Genomic DNA, 19,810 nt, shown 5'->3' on the forward strand with positions numbered 1-19,810 from the left:
CCCTTGTGGCTCAGATGGTAAAAAATCCACCCGCAATGCAGGAGACCTAGGTTCGATCCCTGGGTTGGAAAGATCCCCTGGAGAAGAGAATGGCTACCCACTCTAGTATTCTTGCCTGGAGAATTCTGGTCTACAGCCCATGGATTTGCAAAGAGTCGGACCTAACTCAGCAACTTTCACTTTCACTTTATAGGAATATTATGAAATTAAGTATCGTGGAAGAATGTCTGATGTATTATAAGTCTTCAACAACAAGTTTTTGAAGACATGCATTACCATTGTGGTGAATAAAACTTGGCTTTTCCAAGTCCTTCTTATCTGTGAGATCAATGGGTGCTGCAAAAAATTGTGTTCAGTGAGGAAACTTAGGCGTCCACACCTTAAATCCCATAATTGGGAGTATTTCCTCCTCCAGCTGCCCCAACCCAATGCCAGTCATGAAAGCTTCTAAGGAGTCAAAAATGTCTGATTCTCTCTAATTCTGATTCATACTCCATGTCCCTGAACGATGTGTAGGCATTCCTGTGACTAGTTCCCTAAGCAGAATTTTCTAGACCAGAAGTGTTAGTTGCTCAGCTGTGTCCAGTTCTTTGGGACCCCAGGGACTGTAGCCCACCAGGCTCCTCTGTCCATGGGATTTCCTGGCAAGAATACTGGAATGGGTTGCCATTCCGTTCTCTAGGGGAACTTCTCAACCCAGGGATTGAATGCAGGTCTCCTGCATTGCAAGCAGATTCTTCACCATCTGAACCACCAGGGAAGCCCTGTGAGCTAGTGTCCCCTGGGCAAAATTTTCTCTGGAGCATTTTTTATTTCCTTTGGGGAAGGGGGTGCCACAGTTTTGCTTTGTTCCAGCCTACATGTGCATGTCCTTGGGTTGGGGGTAGCACCTTCTTCACTCTGCTGCAGGCTCCTCGCCCCCCGTGTCTCAGACCGGGTTTGCCTGATGTAGGGTGTCCCTCACTGCTGACTCCTGAGATCGTGACCCTGCTTGTACATTCTGCCCACATACAGTCTGGGTGATACAGGCGCCTGCTCCTATGGGTTGCAGAGCCAAGAGAGTTTCCAACTAGCGTCCTTGCCCCAAGTCACTCTCCTTTTACTTCTCCCTCCTCACTGAAAGTGACCGATCCTTCAGAAGTGTTTTTGTGGCTTATACAGATTTTCTACTTAAAATCCTTCTCAAGCTGTTCATCAGCCGCAGTTCAGTCTCCTCATCCACCCTCAAGCTCTACTATTCTACTGTTTTCCACTTTCAAATATGCTCTCAACACGCATAGTTGCATGCTTTGGCAAATCGTCTTTCTTCTGATGGGAATGCCTTTCTCAGACTTTTCCAGTGGACACGTCTCCCTGAAGACACAATCATAAACATTGCCGTGCTTCTCAATCGAGAGACTGAGAAGCCAATGAGCCCATCCTCCGAGTTCTCAGGAGTCCTTGCTCCCTGGTAGGACTGTTTGTACTCTGCATCCTCTCTACGCAATACCTTCCTTGAGAGGAGATACTTCTGCAGCCTTCTGTAGCAAAGGGCCTGGAACCCATGGTGCTCAGGCAGACAGAGCTAAATGTCCATCCGCTTTCCACTCTCCCTCCCCTCCTTCCTAACAGAGTCCAGTTTTGCTCAAAAACTGGATATGAGCTCTACTATCATTGTGGCCAGTTAAGGTTCTGGCTAAAGAATTATGGACAGAAAACATTTGTCAAGTGAAAATGAAGTCACTCAGTCATGTCCAACTTTTTGCAACCCCATGGACTGTAGCTTAACAAGGCTCCTCCCTCCATGGGATTCTCCAGGCAAGAGTACTGGAGTGGGTTGCCATTTCCTTCTCCAGGGGATCTTCCCGACCTAGGGATCAAATCCGGGTCTCCCACATTCCAGGCAGACACATTCCCCTCTGAGCCACCAGGGAAGCCCTGTCAAGTAATAAGACAAAATCTTCCAAGGAAAGTAGTAGTCCTAGCTCAGTCGCTAAGCTGTGTCCGATTCTTTGTGACCCCACAAACCAGCCTGCCAGGCTTCTCTGTCCATTGGATTATCCAGGCAAGAATACAGGAGCAGGTTGCTATTTTCTTCTCCAGGGGATCTTCCTGACTCAAGAATCAAACCCGGGTCTTCTCCACTGCAGGCAGCTTATCAGCTGAGTTAGGAGGGAAGCCCTCTTATGAGGGAGCCATCTGTATTGTGGTTTGCAGTGCAAGTTTACTTGCTTGGCAAGGCGCAGTCAACCTGCAGTCACAGGACAGAACTAGGGACAGAAAAGCAAGGAGTAGGGTCCCCCAGACTCCTGAGGAGTTCCAATAGGCTTAGACACTGACCTTCAAATTTCTTTTTATTTGATAAAATATTTAACTATTTGTCTAAAAGAGTAATAGTTGAGATTTCAGTTACTTGCAGCCAAATATTTTCCCCACTGATCTTAATTCAATGAGCAGTACCTTTTATTGAAGAAATGATTTATTTGATTACTCATTCAACAAATATTTATTGTGTATATGTCATTCTTGGGGTTCTAGATAAGACCAAGTTCCCTTCTTCATGGAGTTGATATTCAAGTTGGGGGTGCACTATGGCTATTACACAGTAATGGGTGGATGAATGGATGGATGGATGGGTAAATACTGATATATTTTCTAACTTAAAAAAAAAAGGTGCATCTTATAATTTGTGTCAGCAAAGCAAATGACTTCACCAAGCAATGAACCCCCAAATCATCAAACCACATTTTCAAACAAAGAAGTTTCAAAAGAAGAAGCTTTTGACTTAAATAAGGGATTTCTAAAACAGACAAATATTGTTTCCCAAGTCTCAACTTCATCTCTTCCAACAGGGAGTATAATGATATAGATGTGAAGGAGAGGAAGGGTGATGGGAATGGAATTACCCACAAATTTAAACTTGAAAAGAAAAATGTATTGAGACTTCAGGGCTAAGTGATATCTTTTGATTGCTGTTCTCAGTGAGATACTGTACGGCTGGATGTAATGCCAATATATTTCCCAAACAGAGCTCTGAAAAAAACTAGAGGAAAACAGACCAAATTAGCATTGTATGATTATTTCCAAGAGTGAGAAAAGTTATGCTATTATGGCTTCCTGGAATAAATTAAAAGTGTTTATTGAGTTTTAAGAAGATTTGTGTTTCAAAATAACTTTGAATTCATGGGAAAGTTGGGAAATAGACAGTTTTGTACAGGCAGGAAAATTGCTTTTGATTAATCAATAGTACGAGTAAGCTGAAGGGAATTTCTCAAACTTTTAATGACTTTTTCAAGAAAAAGATCTAGATAAACTCAACACATTTGAAACAACTGGTTATACATGGTGGTAGTCAAGTCACAATTACTCAAATAAATTAAAATCCCAACTCTATCACACTGAGTTATCTTTCATAATTCTTTGAGTTTCAGGTTGTTGTTTCTGTTCAGTCACCCAGTCTTGTCTAACTCTTTGTGACCCCGTGGGCTGCAGCATGCTAGACCTCCCTGCCGCTCACCATCTCCCGAAGTTTGCCCAACTTCACGTTCATTGCATCATGATGCCACCCAGCCATCTCATCCTCTGACCTGCTTTTCTGCTTCTGCCCTCAATCTTTCCCAGCATCAGGGACTTTTCCAATGAGTCAGCTGTTTGCATCAGATGACCAAAATACTGGAGTTTCAGCTTCAGCATCAGTCCTTCCAATGAGTGTTCAAGGTTGATTTTCCTTAAGATTGACTAGTTTGATCTTGCTGTTCAAGGGATTCTCAGGAGTCCTTCCAGCACCACAGTTCGAAGACATCAATTCTTCAGTGCTCTGCCTTCTATATGGTCGAACTCTCACAACCATAGGTGAATTACAGGTTACTGATTTGCAAAATGAAGTGAATATTAGCATAATAGATTTTTATGAAGGTTTATAGAGTTTACCTATGCAAAACACTTAGCAGACAGTAGTATTTTATAAGGACCCCAAAACTACTACTTTATCCCATTTATCTTTCTTTTCTTTACCTCTGTAATTCTACCACCAAAACTGTTGATGTAAATAGAGAATGTTTTCTGTCAAACATATCTTTTTTCCATTTGTATAGGCGTAACACACTGTATTACATATGTAAGATCTTATCTACATGGGTTTGATTACAGAAATTTATATTCTCTAAATTAAAAAAAGAAATACAATAAAAAATGTTTTCATCAGTCTGCTTCCCTAAAAATCAATTTCATCTTCATAAACTTCACACACACACACACTCTAAAGCATCCATGGCATTTCCTCCCTTTTCAGATAATTATTGTGACAAAAAGAAAGCTTTCTTTCCCCCTGTTTGACTATGTGACTTTGATTTCTGATCATATTTTTCCCTGGATGGTGACTTACTGACATTGCACTGAAAACATGACAGCTCATTCTGCTCTGACTTCCGCTATGTGATCAGAAATCCATTTCTAAAGACTGCTGCCAGCTTTCCAGGCTCACTTTCCCCTTTGCCCTTTGCCCCATATCTGGGAAAATTGATAACCAACATCTGTGTCCTTCATCACTTGACCGATGGACATTTCAAACAATAGAAGTACCAGCCTCGGAGGGTACCTCGACTCCAGATCCAGTCCGAGCAACAATAAAATCCCAGAGCTGGGCTCCTCTTCCCTTGCCCTTGTTTTACTCTTGTCCTTCCCTTTTTCTGTTTACTATGTGAACAGTAATCTTTATTTCACAACCACTGGGGTCATTGTGTCATTTATCCCACTGCCATAAAGCCCTGGGGCAGTGGGTTGCCCAGTGAACTGCAGGTGACGGTAAGCGCCCCTCCCACCTTGCCAATAAACATTCTGGTATTCATGCTTCCAGGTGTTAATTTAATTAACCACTAAACATCTATTCATTCCTCCCGACACAGGGTTTTTTCAGACGCTGTTGCCAATATTCTGCCACGTGAGAACCCTGCCTCCCATGACTCTTTTTTCAGATGAACTTGACGTTCTTAATGGAAAGTGTACTTGACTTCACCAGTCCAGATCAAATTTCTTTGAAGAAGTGCTCATGAAGTTCTTTTACACGGAGATTACAGTAAGATAAATTGTAACTATGTCTTAGCGGGGGCATTTGATTATTTTTCCCTCCAACATTTGATTATCAGCCCCTGACAGTAGGGGACACCTCTCATCATGTTTACCATCATCACCTCATCATCGTTTACCAGCATCCGACCTAGTACCCGGTATGTGGACAAATGAGCAAATCCTTTTTAAAGCGTTTTAAATTTATTATTTTTGCTTTAGCTGCACTGGATCTTTGCTGCCATGTATGGGCTTTCTCTGGTTGTGGTGCGTTGTGGTGCACGGGCTTCTCATTGCATTGGTTTCTTTGGTTGTGGAGCACTGGCTCTGGGGTGTGCAGGCTTCAGTAGTTGCAGCTCGAGTGCTTTAGAGCCTGTGCTTAGTAGTCCGAAAGCATGTAGGATCTTCCAGACCAGGGATTGAACCTGGCAGGTGGATTCTTAACCATTGGACCACCAGGGAAGTCCATACTTTTTGCATTAAGACTCAGAATACATCAGTGTCTTGGCTAGACACTGTCCCTGTCCTCTGTGTGTGTTGAGGTACGTTACATGTACCTGCACACACACACACACAATAAATCACAATGAATGTAACATTGCTCACCCTTTTGCACAGAGCTCATACGCTTTCATCAGATGAGTTTCAGGTTGCCCTAGGAACTTAAGAAAGAAAAATATCAGAGATAACTTTAAAAATTTTGTGTTTCAGAGGCAGATAATTGATGTGACTCCGTATTTAGCTATTTACAGGTTGGATGATTTGGAGCAAGTCACTTAACCTTGGTGAGAACCAATTTCTCATCCATAAAACAGCAAATATAAAACGACATTGCAGTGTTGTGAGGAGAACCCAAAATGATACGTGTAAAGCACTTGCTAATAAAACCTACAAAGCATGTTTTTAATAAAGTGTGCCTGTTTTAATTAAAGTGTGCTTCATTGGGTTAACTTGAATAGCAGCCCTGAGCCACTAAAGAGGACTTTGATAAGCAGGCTCTAAGGGGTTGTATCGAATCAAAAGATTCACCTTCTTGGAACTCAGGTTCCCCTTCAGACATCCTTTTAACTTACATGTGAAACTTCTTAAAGCTCTGTCCTCTTTCATGAACATACAAACTTCATCTCTTTACTAATGTTATTTGAAATTTACTGCTGCTGCTGCTAAGTCGCCTCAGAGGTGTCTGAATCTTTGTGACCCCATGGATTGTAGCCCACCAGGCTCCTCTGTCCATGGGATTCTCCAGGCAGTAATACTGGAGTGGGTTGCCATTTCCTTCTCCAGGGGATCTTCCCAACCCAGGGATAGAACCCATGTCTCTTATGTCTCCTGCACTGGCAGGCAGGTTCTTCACCACTAGTGCCTCCTGGGAAGCCCGAATCAAGTCAAATGTTCAAGTCATGCATGCACTCTTCAGAAATTCTGGTAAGTTGGCCCGTGCGGTCTGCACATGCCTCCCTTCCACACTCTGAATTACTGCACTGAACTGAAGGTGCTTTCCATGATGATTGCCTGAAGGTGCCCATGAGTGGGGAGAGGACCCAACAGAGCGCTGATGGCATTTTCAAGCAGGCTGTGTGGGCACCAGTGAGAAGATCCCCCGATCACAGTCACTCCGCACTCACCTTCCACCCTTCTGTCCTCACAATTCCCAAGCTTAGATCCCGTGGGCCTTCCCTTGGTTCCACATCCCCATCACCAGCCATCTATGAGCTCCAGGCTGACCTCAAACCTCCTACGCCTTCCTGAAGACACAGCAGAGCTGCACTGTCTTCCAGCGACGGTCTGGTGAGCACCACTGGGGACTGGGGACTGGGAGCTGAGGAGCATGTGACTTTGCCCTGGACCTATGTCTCAGAATCACCTTGGAATGTTTGGTTTTGCTGTGAGTACAACCACATGTGATTTGGAAGCCAGAAGACGCAGCCGCCATGGTTCTGCGCTCCTCTATCCATGGAGTTCTCCTTGGCAAGAATGCTGGAGTGAGTTGCCATTTCCTTCTCCAGAGGGTCTACCCTCTCCTGGGGACCTACCCAAATGACCTTAGGCTATAGTCAATTTGATGTCCATAGACCATTGTTACTTTTACTAAGTGAAAGGAGACTAGGTTAAGCACAAAGTCTTAATGAGCCGTCATTTGTTGAGCTATATCACCTTGAGACGTTTCAGAGGACTAGTGGCAAGGGCATGCGTCAGCTATCTGTTACCTTCGTATGGCATGACTTCTGGAACATGCTGTCCTCTCATTTACTCTCCTCCATCCTTTGAGTCCTAGTCAAGTTCCACCTCCTCCAAGAATCATTCCCTGTTGAAGACAGATACAAACAGTTGAGGCTATCCTTCAAATATCAAAGTACATGGCCAACGTTTTCCATTTTTTGCTTGCTACCATTTTGCAGCAAATAATATCTGTCAGTTACTCATTCCACTAATTATTATGGAGAAATGATTATGTGCCAAGGACTTGGAGACTAGTGGAAGGAGCAAATGAGTGATCATATTTACTAAGCATTGTGCCAAATGCTACAAAAGAATGTGCACAGAAAAGTACAGGGTTGAAGTAAGTGCTATCTGTCTTAGAGTGAGAGATCACAGATGAATTTGCTTTACCAAATTTACTATAATTACTTGAATAAATGCCTTAATGTCAAAATAATATAAGGATGTCATTTTTGGTACTTTTAAGTTTACATCATGAGTACACTTTAGTTCTATTTAGATCAAACTTACTCATTGATATATTATTTGCCCTTTTAGTAACTAACACAGCACATGACAAATAATAATGGTCTGGAATGAGAAGCTGATGTCAGAAAATTCCACTGTGGAGGTATTATAATGTATATATAATTACATATATAATTTATACATCTATATATTTATGTTATATATAATTATGATGTAATTAGTCATATATAATATATGTAAATCATATATATTATATATAAGTTATATATGTATAATTTTCCTATAACTAAGGAATACAATAAAATTCAAAAAAAAGAATGTGTTATCATTAGATAACACATGACATCATCTGTTATCATCAGAGACACAGCTCAATGGAGGAAAAATTGTTGAAATTTTGCCCTCACCTTTCTTTCAGTAAATCCTTCTGTTCTACATTAATGTGCCTTTTCTCAATCTGTTCTCATTCTTGTACTTTAACCATTCTTTAAGGTTTTATGTCCCTTTCACGTCTAAACTACTCTCAGAAAATATCCTGGTATGTGTCATGTTTCAGGAGAGTGGAGATACTTTATGTATTATATTTGACCTTGGGAAAATGCGTGAGGTGAAATGCAAGAGACAGTTGGGGAAGTATTTGGAGGGAGCGACAGACATTCGGTTTCCTTGAAGATATACCCAGAGAGTATAACTCCTATATATAATCAATCCTGTGAGAACGTTTCTGTGGGTTGAATTATTCTCTGAAAAGAGATATTCAAGCTCTAAGCCCTGGCACATGTGAATGTGAACTTGTTTAGAAATAAATGTCTTTGCAGATGCAGCCAGTTAAGATGAGGTCATACTAGAGTAGGTTGGACCCTAAATCCAGTGTGGTTGGTGTCTTTAGAAGAAGAGAGAAGATACACAGACATGGTGAGAGGTCACATGAGGATAGAGGCAGGGACTGGAGTGACATGTGCAAAGCCTTGATTTGAGGCATCTGGCTTCCAAAACTGTGAGACAATAAGTGTTTATTGTTTTAAGCCATCTAGTCTCTGGTAATTTGTTGCAGCAGCTCAAAGAAACTGATACAAATATCAACTGTCAAATATAAACTATAAACTTGACCTGCTCGATCCCAGTTAACCGAAAAGAGCCCTTGCCATCACCTCACTGTGAGCTCTGACAGCTGGTGTCAAAATGGAAAGAGCATCTGGGCATGCTGAAAATTACAGTTTCATGCCCTCAGCACACTGACCTCCTGAATAATCCTTTTCAAAAGAAATTCATTCACTCTTTGGTTCATTCATTTGACAAATATTTGCTGAGTGCATACTTTATACTAGCACTGTTCTAAGCACTGAAAATAAATCAGTGAACAAGGAAGAAGGAATATCCCTCTGGGATGAGGTTTACATCACAGAGGTAGTTGATAAAGAATTTTAATATTTAGGAATCATCAAATTTGATAGCTCAAGTGCTTTGGCCAGTTTATTTTTTGCTCAATTATTATGTGGAACATTAATCAGATAATTTGACAAATGTTATGAGACTTTATGAAAAGGTTTGATCTACCTGTGTAGAGTGGAATAGATGTCCACTGGTTCTGGGGAAAAAAAGGAAGGAAAACTCTAAAAAGCATTGAAAGCATCATATCGCAGAAGAAGAATATTCAGGAAATATCCTGTGAATGCTTTCTGGGAATTTCCCCTGCTCTTTCCCAAAAGATTGAAAATTGTTTAATGGGGGTGACAGAGAATGAAATGGTTAGATGGCATCACCAATTTAATGGACATGAGTTTGAGCAAGCCCCAGGAGAGAGTGAAGGACAGGAGAGCCTAGTGTGCTGCAGTCCATGGTGTCTCAAAGAGTCGGATACAACTTAGCAACTGAACAACAACCAACAAAATGCTCTTTCTGGCCAAACACCTGTCAAATTCCCTATTTTCACTTGATCTTAATTAGAAGCAAGAATTAATACACTTAATTAATTGCACATCTTCTCTCCTTAATTCCTCTGTTGCTTGTTTCTCCACTAGATAACCTGCAAATAGAATTTTGAATTGGATCACCTCCTCTGAGGCCCCTTCAGTCCTGGCCTGGCCTGTCTTAGCAAAGCCCATCTTGGCCTAGGAAATGACAGCTGAAGGACAGAAGCCCCAGAAGGGAAGCCCTGCCATACACTGACCTGGGGACCTAGAGGCCCCTGGATGCACTGCTATGCATTCTTCCATTTTTGCTTTTAAAAATGAGAATGCTAAAGCTGAATATCTGGAAGAAGAGGAAAATCTCACCTAAAGCCACACATCTGGTGTGAAGGAGATAATGGTTCAAGTCTAGATTTTCTGGCCCTGAGGTCTGTTCTTTCATTTCTAAAACATGAAAGTAAGTGGACCAATCTCTGGAGCAACAAGAAGGGTTGTCCCTCCACAGTCAAATATTAGGGACAGAACCCCCTAAAACACAGTCGAGGAGATGAGTTCACAACCAAGGAAGTACAGCTGGGCAAACACTGGAATTTGAGTAAGATCACCAAACATTTATCAGTAGGAGGCGTGTGGATCTTTTTGAGTTCATAGTGTTCATGGCTATTAATACAACCACAATTCTGGAGACCTCATTGTCTATTGTAGTTTTATGCTTTTTTTTTTAATTGTAGCTGACTTACAATATTATATTAGTCTCAGGTGTGCAACATAGTGATCTAATATTTTTATAGGCTATGTGCTATAAAATAATTATAAAATATTGGCTGCTATTATATCCTATGCTGTATATATTACATCCTTAACTTCTCTATTTTATACCTAGCTGTTTGTACCTGTTAACCCCCTTCAACTCTTTTGTCCTCCCCACACACCTCTGCTCTCTGGGTACCACTAATCCTTTCCCTGTATCCATGAGTCTGTTCCTATTTCATTATATTTGTTTGCTTTATATTTAGATTCCACATATGAATGAAACCATATGTTTGTCTTTCTTGTCTGACTTGTTTCACTGAGCACAATACCCTCCAGGTCCATCCATGTTGTTGCAAATCACAAAATTCCAATGTTTTATTTTCTCCTGTATTTTGTACTAGCCGCTAGGCTGTATTATTTGCTTGGAGAGGCAAGCCTGTATCTAATAAAAGGACAAATTAAACTTTTACATTCACTTTTGGGCATTTGGGCCACAGTGAAAACAATGAAGAGCATTTCGAACAGTAAAACCCTTCAGAGCTGCACACGTATTTATTCTAGGCTGAGTCATATCTCAAGAGGGCAGCATGGTGAGACCTGAAAACCATTGCTGCTGAAGCAGTGAGTTCTCATGGTTGCATTCACATTAAACCCAAGCAGTTAAGGGCAGACTGCCTCTCTTGGTTTGTGCCACCAATGCATTTTAAAGCCCTTGGCACCTAGAGGAGGCTTAGCAAATACTCATGATGTTCCTAATCACTACTGATTCTTTATCCATCAGAAATAGGTCACTGAGGCTGCAAATATGTGAAAGGATGAGATCTGGTGGACAAGTCTTTACACTATTATATTCTTAAACTTGTCAAGTTGTTCATGATTCTTATTTATAACAATTATTAGAAATACAAGTGAGAGTCAAGTTTGAGTGTCTGCTACTTATTAATGTCTTGTTAGAGATCACATTTGCTCCCGAAAGTAGTTAACACGTATACACCCTTAGCAGTTCTCCTTCAGTTTCCTTCAGGTCTCCCATCAGCTGGTTCAAACACCAGGCTGCTGGTCAGTAGCACAGATAGGTCAGTGAAAGCTCCCGTGGCTTCTCCTCCAAATACTTAGAGGCTGAACTCCCACAGCTGAGGAGAAGCTGAGATAACATGGACTGAGCCGGCTCAGTGGCTTCTCTGTGAAAACACTGATGCTCATAAACAAGACAAGGACAATGATAATGGTAACTTTTATTCAGTCTCATTTGCATGAAATAAATCCTGGCAAAGTTTATGACAGTTTCTGGCAGGCAGTGGGAAATGCACCTTTGCAATTGCTCTTTGGTTAATTAAAATTATTCCTTCATCTTCTCTAAACAGCTTCAAGGGGTCACTTAGGGGAGCAGAGGGACCAGTCTAGTTCCATTTCACATAGGATTGTTCTGACTTCCATTAGGCCATGTGGATACTGTATGCTAACCATCCCTAGGGATGTTCAAAATTAAGGAAGAAAAATACATGGAGAAAGTAGTTTAGGAAATGAGATTTATGGTTTTAAATCCACACACTATTAAAATTATAAAAGACAAAACACATATGAAACTAATTAATGTTAACCCATTTCAAAAGCAGGCCTGTATTAATAAATGCCAGGAACATCACACACTTCCTTTGGTTTCATAGTACAATGAGATATTAGGGCTGACGGAACCTCGGAAGGTTGTTTAGCACAGAACATCTCAGGATTATTAGAAGGATAACGTGTGATCAAAACTCCATATGTGTGGAGGCTGCATTAATTTCAATTGATGCAAGTTGTGAAGAACCATTTGCTAATCAAAAGATAGAAATTTGACACTAATAAGAATAAAATTTATTTTATTTGTAAGAATGAGATTTTACTTATAATTTTGCCACTTATTATTTAGTGGCTTATCATTTTTGAGCAAACGGTAAGTTAAGTCATAGTTAGCATTCAAATATTTTCAAAAATTGTAGGCTGCCTTTGATGAGAGTCTTTAAATTATTACTCTTAGGGTTGGTTGATAAACAACAAGGTCCTACCATATACCTTAGGGAACTACATTTAATATGCTATGATAAACCATGATGGCAAAGAGTACAAAAATATATATATATATACACACATATGTATAACTGAATCACTTTTCTGTACAGCAGAAACTAACACAACATTATAAGTCAACTTCAATAAAACTTAAAAAAAACAATGACTCATTATTCATCAGTTCCTCTCGACACACTGAGCACCCTCCATGTGCCAGATGATCCACTGAGAGAAAGTCATTTTGTTGTTGTTGAAGCCAATCACTCTTTTTTTATTGTTTAAATTAGAGGATAATTACTTTGCAATATTGTGATGGTTTTTGCCACATGTCAACACGAATCAACATTAGGCAAAATGTGTCTCCTCCCTCTTGAATTCCCTCCTTCCACCTCTCTCCTCCTTTTACCCCTTCAGGTTGTCACAGAGCCTTGGCTTTGGGTTCCCTGCATCATACATTGAACCCTCACTGGCTATCTATTTTACATATGGCATAGTGCTGAGTCACTGGGGAAGCTCATATATATCTGTATGTATATATGTATCTATCGATCCATAGATAGATAGCACTAAAGAATCCACCTGTAATTCAGGAGATGCAGGAGACATGGCTTTGATATCTGGGTTAGGAAGATCCCCTGGAGGACAGCATGGCAACCTACTCTAGTATTCTTGCCTGGAGAATCCCAAGGACAGAGGAGCCTGGAGGGCTACAGTCCACGAGGTTGCAAAGAGTCAGACATGACTGAAGCGACTGAGCACGTCATGTGTATATGCATAATTTTGCTGTACACCTGAAATGAATGCAACATTGTAAATCAACTACAGTCCAATAAATTAAAAAGAAAAACAAATGGGATAATTCATTTTATTTTTGCATATGGTAACATATTAGGGCATACTTGTAATTAACTTCACTACTCACTAACCTATATTATAGAAAGATCTGAAAAAACGTAGAGATTGAATTAAGAAAAAGCTTTGAGTTTATAGTTAACATGATCATAAGTATCAATTTGGCTAAGGTAACCCCAGGTTTGCCTTTTATCTCAGAGTGATTCGTGAACCGTGAACTTCCTGATGTTCAAGCTGGTTTTAGAAAAGGCAGAGGAACCAGAGATCAAATTGCCAACATCCGCTGGATCATGGAAAAAGCAAGAGAGTTCCAGAAAAACGTCTATTTCTGCTTTATTGACTGTGCCAAAGCCTTTGACTGTGTGGGTCACAATAAACTGTGGAAAATCCTGAAAGAGATGGGAATACCAGACCACCTGACCTGCCTCTTGAGAAATCTGTATGCAGGTCAGGAAGCAACAGTTAGAACTGGACAGGGAACAACAGACTGGTTCCAAATAGGAAAAGGAGTACGTCAAGGCTGTATATTGTCACCCTGCTTATTTAACTTCTATGCAGAGTACATCATGAGAAACGCTGGACTGGAAGAAACACAAGCTGGAATCAAGATTGCCGGGAGAAATATCAATCACCTCAGATATGCAGATGACACCACCCTTATGGCAGAAAGTGAAGAGGAGCTAAGAAGCCTCTTGATGAAAGTGAAAGAGGAGAGCGAAAAAGTTGGCTTAAACTCAACATTCAGAAAACGAAGATCATGGCATCTGGTCCCATCACTTCATGGCAAATAGATGGGGAAACAGTGGAAACAGTGTCAAACTTAATTTTTTGGGCTCCAAAATCACTGAAGATGGTGATTGCAGCCATGAAATTAAAAGACGCTTACTCCTTGGAAGAAAAGTTATGACCAACCTAGATAGCATATTCAAAAGCAGAGACATTACTTTGCCGACTAAGGTCCATCTAGTCAAGGCTATGGTTTTTCCTGTGGTCATGTATGGATGTGAGAGTTGGACTGTGAAGAAGGCTGAGCACCGAAGTATTGATGCTTTTGAACTGTGGTGTTGGAGAAGACTCTTGAGAGTCCCTTGGACTGCAAGGAGATCCAACCAGTCCATTCTGAAGGAGATCAGCCCTGGGATTTCTTTGGAAGCACTGTCTAAAGCTGAAACTCCAGTACTTTGGCCACTTCATGGGAAGAGTTGACTCATTGGAAAAGACCCTGATGCTGGGAGGGATTGGGGGCAGGAGGAGAAGGGGATGACAGAGGATGAGATGGCTGGATGGCATCACTGACTCAATGGACGTGAGTTTGGGTGAACTCTGGGAGTTGGTGATGGACAGGGAGGCCTGACGTGCTGCTATTCATGGGGTCGCAAAGAGTCGGACACGACTGAGCAACTGAACTGAACTGATCTATATAATATATTTTAAGATTCTTTTCCTATATAGGCTATCACATAGTAATGAGTAGAGTTCCCTGTGCTTTTTAGTAGGTCCTTATTTCTTTTTTTTTAAGTTGCTCAGTCAAGTCTGACTCTTTGGGTCTCCATGGACTGTAGCCTGTCAGGCTCCTCTGTCTGTGGAATTCTCCAGGCAAGAATACTGGAGTGGGTAGCTGTTCCCTTCTCCAGGGGATTTTCCCAACCTAGGAATCAAACCCAGGTCTCCTGCATTGCAGTCGGATTCTTTACCATCTTAGCCACCAGGAAGCCTGTATTCTATATCTAGTAGTGTGTGTATGTCAATCCAAGTTTTCTAATTTATCCTTCCCCAACGCCTCCTTACCCCCTGGGTAACCATGAATTTATTTTCTTCATCTGTTACTCCTATTTTGTAAATACAGTCATTTGTACTTCTTTTTTTTTTTTTTTTAGATTCCATATATGAATGACAATCTCTAGGCTTATCCATGTTGTTTAAGGGGCATTATTCTTTTTTAGGACTGAGTAATTGCTTTTTGAAATCAACATTCTGCTTATTGCTACTGTATTTGGGGTTCTTTTGTCTATTTTTATAATTGCTTATATTAGTACTTCCAGGCCTGCAAATTGACTGTTAATATCCTTTATGCTTTGGTCATTTTTCTGATGGATTTTTCTTTCCTTGCTGATTTGTAAGAATTCCTATGTGGTCTAGATGTGACTATTTTGCAAATTTACTATTTTATAAATATCTTTTATTTGGTGCCTTCTTACAAGTTTGTCTCCAGTGTTCCTGGTTAAATACAAATTTATATGCTGATGTAGTCCTGTCTATTCATTTTCCTTTTATGTTTTGTGGCTTTGAAATTCTATGGAGAATCTCCTTAGTCTCAAGGTCACAATAATGGTTTTTCCTCAATTTTTGTGTGTTTTCTATCTCTGCCTTTCATATTTAGGTCTTTATTACATTTGCGGTTTATTTTCTGATTCTAGAAGTAAAATGTTTTAACTCAGTTCCACTTCAAAAATGAAAGTGGTCTAGTTTTGAAGTGCCATGAGTTAGCAATCCAACCTCGATCTTCAAATGTAGCGACTCAGATTGTTCATTTCTAAACATCTCTCTTTTCACCATGGATTTGGGTGGTCGTCTCTAGCACACAACACATTTGCGGATTATTGGATCTATTCTTTGTCCCTGTTTGTCAAGTTGTATTCCAAAACACTGTTTTCGTTATGCTTGTTTTGAAACATATTATCTGGTAGAGTTTGCCTCCATCCCCTCTCTTTTTCTCTAACATTTCTCTTTTTTTTAATTTTTATTTTTACTTTATTTTACTTTACAATACTGTATTGGTTTTGCCATACATTGACATGAATCCACCACGGGTGTTCCCAAACATGAACCCCCCTCCACCTCCCTCCCCATACCATCTCTCTGGGTCATCCCCATCTAACATTTCTTAACTATTGAAAACATTGTTTAATCAATTTGCCAACTTCCCCCACCCCTTAAAAAAAAAAAAAAAAACCTGCTACTGAGAATTTAAAATTACATTGCACTGATAGTAACAAGATAGTTTTAAAATTAACACATCTAAGATGGACCACAACAAAAAGGATGAGTGATGACCTTTGGAAATTCTTTCCTCCATGAAAGCAATAAAAATGCTGGGGGGTGGGGGGAAAGATGGCTAGATTCAACCTTTTCAGAACTCTAGAAATTAGCCAGAGGCTGGAAGCAATCTGTGGAAGCATTTATTCAAGAAAAATGACTGTGTCTCTAAGAAAAGCAAGTTGGATTATGCCCTGCCCTACTTGCCTCTCTCCTTTCGCCAGCTCCATGGGAATCTTGAAAACCAATGCTCTGCAATCACAATGGAAATCAGTAGCTTGGCAACCACTGGAGGAGGCAGACTGAGAGTGAGGTACCTTCAAAGACCTGTATTCAGAGAATTCATCACGTACATATAACCCCCAATAGTATGAATAGATGATTTCTCCTCAGAAGCATGGAGGCCAGAAAACACCGGATGACAAATTAACATTGTGACAACTCACTCACCCAATCAGAGGACTCTTGCGTATGTCTGTCTGTCTGTCTGTCTGTCTGTCTATCTCTGTCTCTCATCTTTGTAGTTTTTCTTGATAATGATTTTGTACATTGTTTCAGTTTTCCTTGAACCTTATTTTTGTCACAGTTATAAATGTTGATTTTTATTTATTTTTTTAACACCAAAAACATTTTGTATGGGATATAGCTGATTAACAATGTTGTGATAGTTTCAGGTGAACTGTGAAGGGACTCAGCCATATGCAATTATAAATTGTATCTCTGTGGCTTTGTATGTTTTCTGGGTATAAATTTCTAGTTGGTGTGGAAAGCACTGCTGTGTTTTGCTTATTGATTATCTCTCTGGCCATCTGGCTGAATTTCATAACAGAAGTAATGACTCATGAATTAATGAAACATTGGGATTCATCTCTCTTAGGATTTATATTGAAATGATCATGTGATCTCTAGTCAGTTCAGTTGCTCAGTCCTGTCCTACTCTTTGCAACTCCATGGACTGCAGCACGCCAGGCCTCCCTGTCCATCACAAATTCCCAGAGTTTGCTCAAACTCATGTCCATTGTGTCGATGATGCTATCCAACCATCTCATCCTCTGTCATCCCCTTCTCTTCCTGTCTTCAATCTTTCCCAACAAGACGGTCTTTTCCAATGAGTCAGTTCATCACATCAGGTGACCAAAGTATTGGAGTTTCAACTTCAGCATCAGTCCTTCAAATGAATATGTGGGACTGATTTCCTTCAAGATGGACTGGTTGGATCTGCTTGAAGTCCAAGGGACTCTCAAGAGTCTTCTCCAGAACCACAATTCAAAAGCATCAATTCTTCAGTGCTCAGCTTTCTTTATAGTCCAACTCTCACATCCATACATGATTACTGGAAAAACAATAGCTTTGGCTAGATGGACTTTTGTCAGCAAAGTAATGTCTCTGCTTTTTAATATGCTGTCTAAATTGGTCATAGCTTTTCTTCCGAGGAACAAGCATCTTTTAATTTCATGTGATCTCCAAATAATGATAATTTCATCTCTTCCCTTCTAATCTGTATATGCATTTCTGTTTCTTTTCTTATTGGGTCCACCCGTTCAGCCTACATTTTATCATTCATGGCCTCTTAATGGTAGAGTTTAAACACTCAGGTCATTCGTATCTCTTCTAGAGACTCTTAGTTCTCTATTTAATAATTCTCAGGATGGAAGAGTCCAGGATACAAGTTGCAGGCAGTGATGGCTGGACCATTGGGCTTGAGTTGGAGATTCCTGGAAGAATGTAATATGAGGACTCATTTGAAGTCATGAATAAAGAGGCAGCCATTCTCTCAACCCAATGTCCCACTCATGGTGCAGTGATGTTTGGTGCCTGAAGAATGTGACTTGTTGCCTTCCATCATACGATTACATACTGTTCAAGGTGAAAACTTGTTTTCAGTATGAAAACTAGATAGAGCGATCACTTGCAGACAGTGGTGAGATTTTACCTGGCAGAGTCATGGTTCCTTGGGAATAGACATCTGTGCTTGGATTCCGTTGGACGTACAGCTGCGGGCTGTCATTTGCTTAAATGGTCCATATCCCCCTGGTTCCTCTCCCTTGTCTCCCCTCCCAGGGGGTTTAGAGAGAAATATTTTGCCTGTCAGCTCTGAAGAGACCCCCGTCCACTAGCTGATAAAACTGGGGCAGGATGAGCAGGACAATTTGAGGCAGAGAATGTTCTATTATGATGCGACTGCTTCCTGTTTGTTTGCCTCTCTTGCTGTGGAGTTCCTAACGATGTGAAAGCAGTGAGCCTTAGGATATACGGAGAGCTTTAGTATTTAGTATATATGAGAATGAATGCCCCCTTTGGAATCCTACCAGAAGGACTTGCCACGTTTCTCAGTAGGGGGGACTTCGATCTATAACCCATGGAGTTGAAAAACAATGAAAATGAGAAAGAGATTTCATGCCACATTAAAGAGGCCTCCAAGAACTTCCCTGGGGGTCCCATGGCTAAGACTCCACATTCCTAATGCAGGAGGTCTGGGTTCAATCCCTGGTCGGGGAACTAGATTCCACATGCTGCATCTAAGAGTTCATGTGTTGCAACTACAGATTCCATATGTTTCTATTAATACCCAATGCAGCCAAATAAATAAATACATTAGAATTAAAACTAAAAGATGCCTCCATATGCCTCTGATTTTATCTCAGGTGCATAGCCATGTTCAGAAAGACCAAAGACCAATTTCTAATTCTCATCCTTACATTTGTGTAGCTTTTGATATTTTGTTGGAAGTAACATTTTGTGACTATGAATATCCAGATGTTAACTTCTCAGAATGACTGAAGACTGAGGTTTTCCCCATGCATATGAGACAATCACCCAGTGAATTCACATGTAAAGCTTAGCAGAGTTCATGTTCAGACCATTGTGCTACTGGTCTCAGAACTCTATTTACCATCATGGGCAAGAAGTTATTTAGACCCTCTATCTGTCTATTTAAAAGTGCAAAGAGAAGCAGTTACTGAGATTTTCTTGCGGTAAGCACTGTGTCAAGTGCTTTGTGTACGTTTTCACATTTGACTACCCCGGTGTTTTGTGAGGTGCTTACTGTTGCTCCCAATCTATAGATGAAGTAACCGAGTTTCCAAGATGATCGTTAACTGGTCCAGAGGACTGAGCTACATTGGGCAAATACTGATAAAGACGTGCAGGATGTTATCTTTTTCTTTCTTTTTCCTATGCAATTTCCACTGAACAGTTTTGCAATATGTCTGAAATACAGCATTTAAATAAATACTAGCCTAATGCGGTCTTACCTTGTAAGGAAAAGAAAAAGGCAAATGACAGAGCTTAGCCGTTGGTCACAAAGCTATTTGCCCCATGCTGCCTCTTTACATAGTAGACAGGCTCTGAATGGCTTTCTCTCTCACACATGATTTTCTTTTCCCCGTGGATCTACAGATATTGCAGAAGACAGTTATAGAGATTCCAAAAGCTGTACAGTGAGGGAATAAACCAAATTGTCCTTCAGTGATGAC

The sequence above is a fragment of the Capricornis sumatraensis genome, chromosome 1 (assembly GCF_032405125.1).
Source record: "Capricornis sumatraensis isolate serow.1 chromosome 1, serow.2, whole genome shotgun sequence".
In the NCBI taxonomy this organism is placed as follows: domain Eukaryota; kingdom Metazoa; phylum Chordata; class Mammalia; order Artiodactyla; family Bovidae; genus Capricornis; species Capricornis sumatraensis.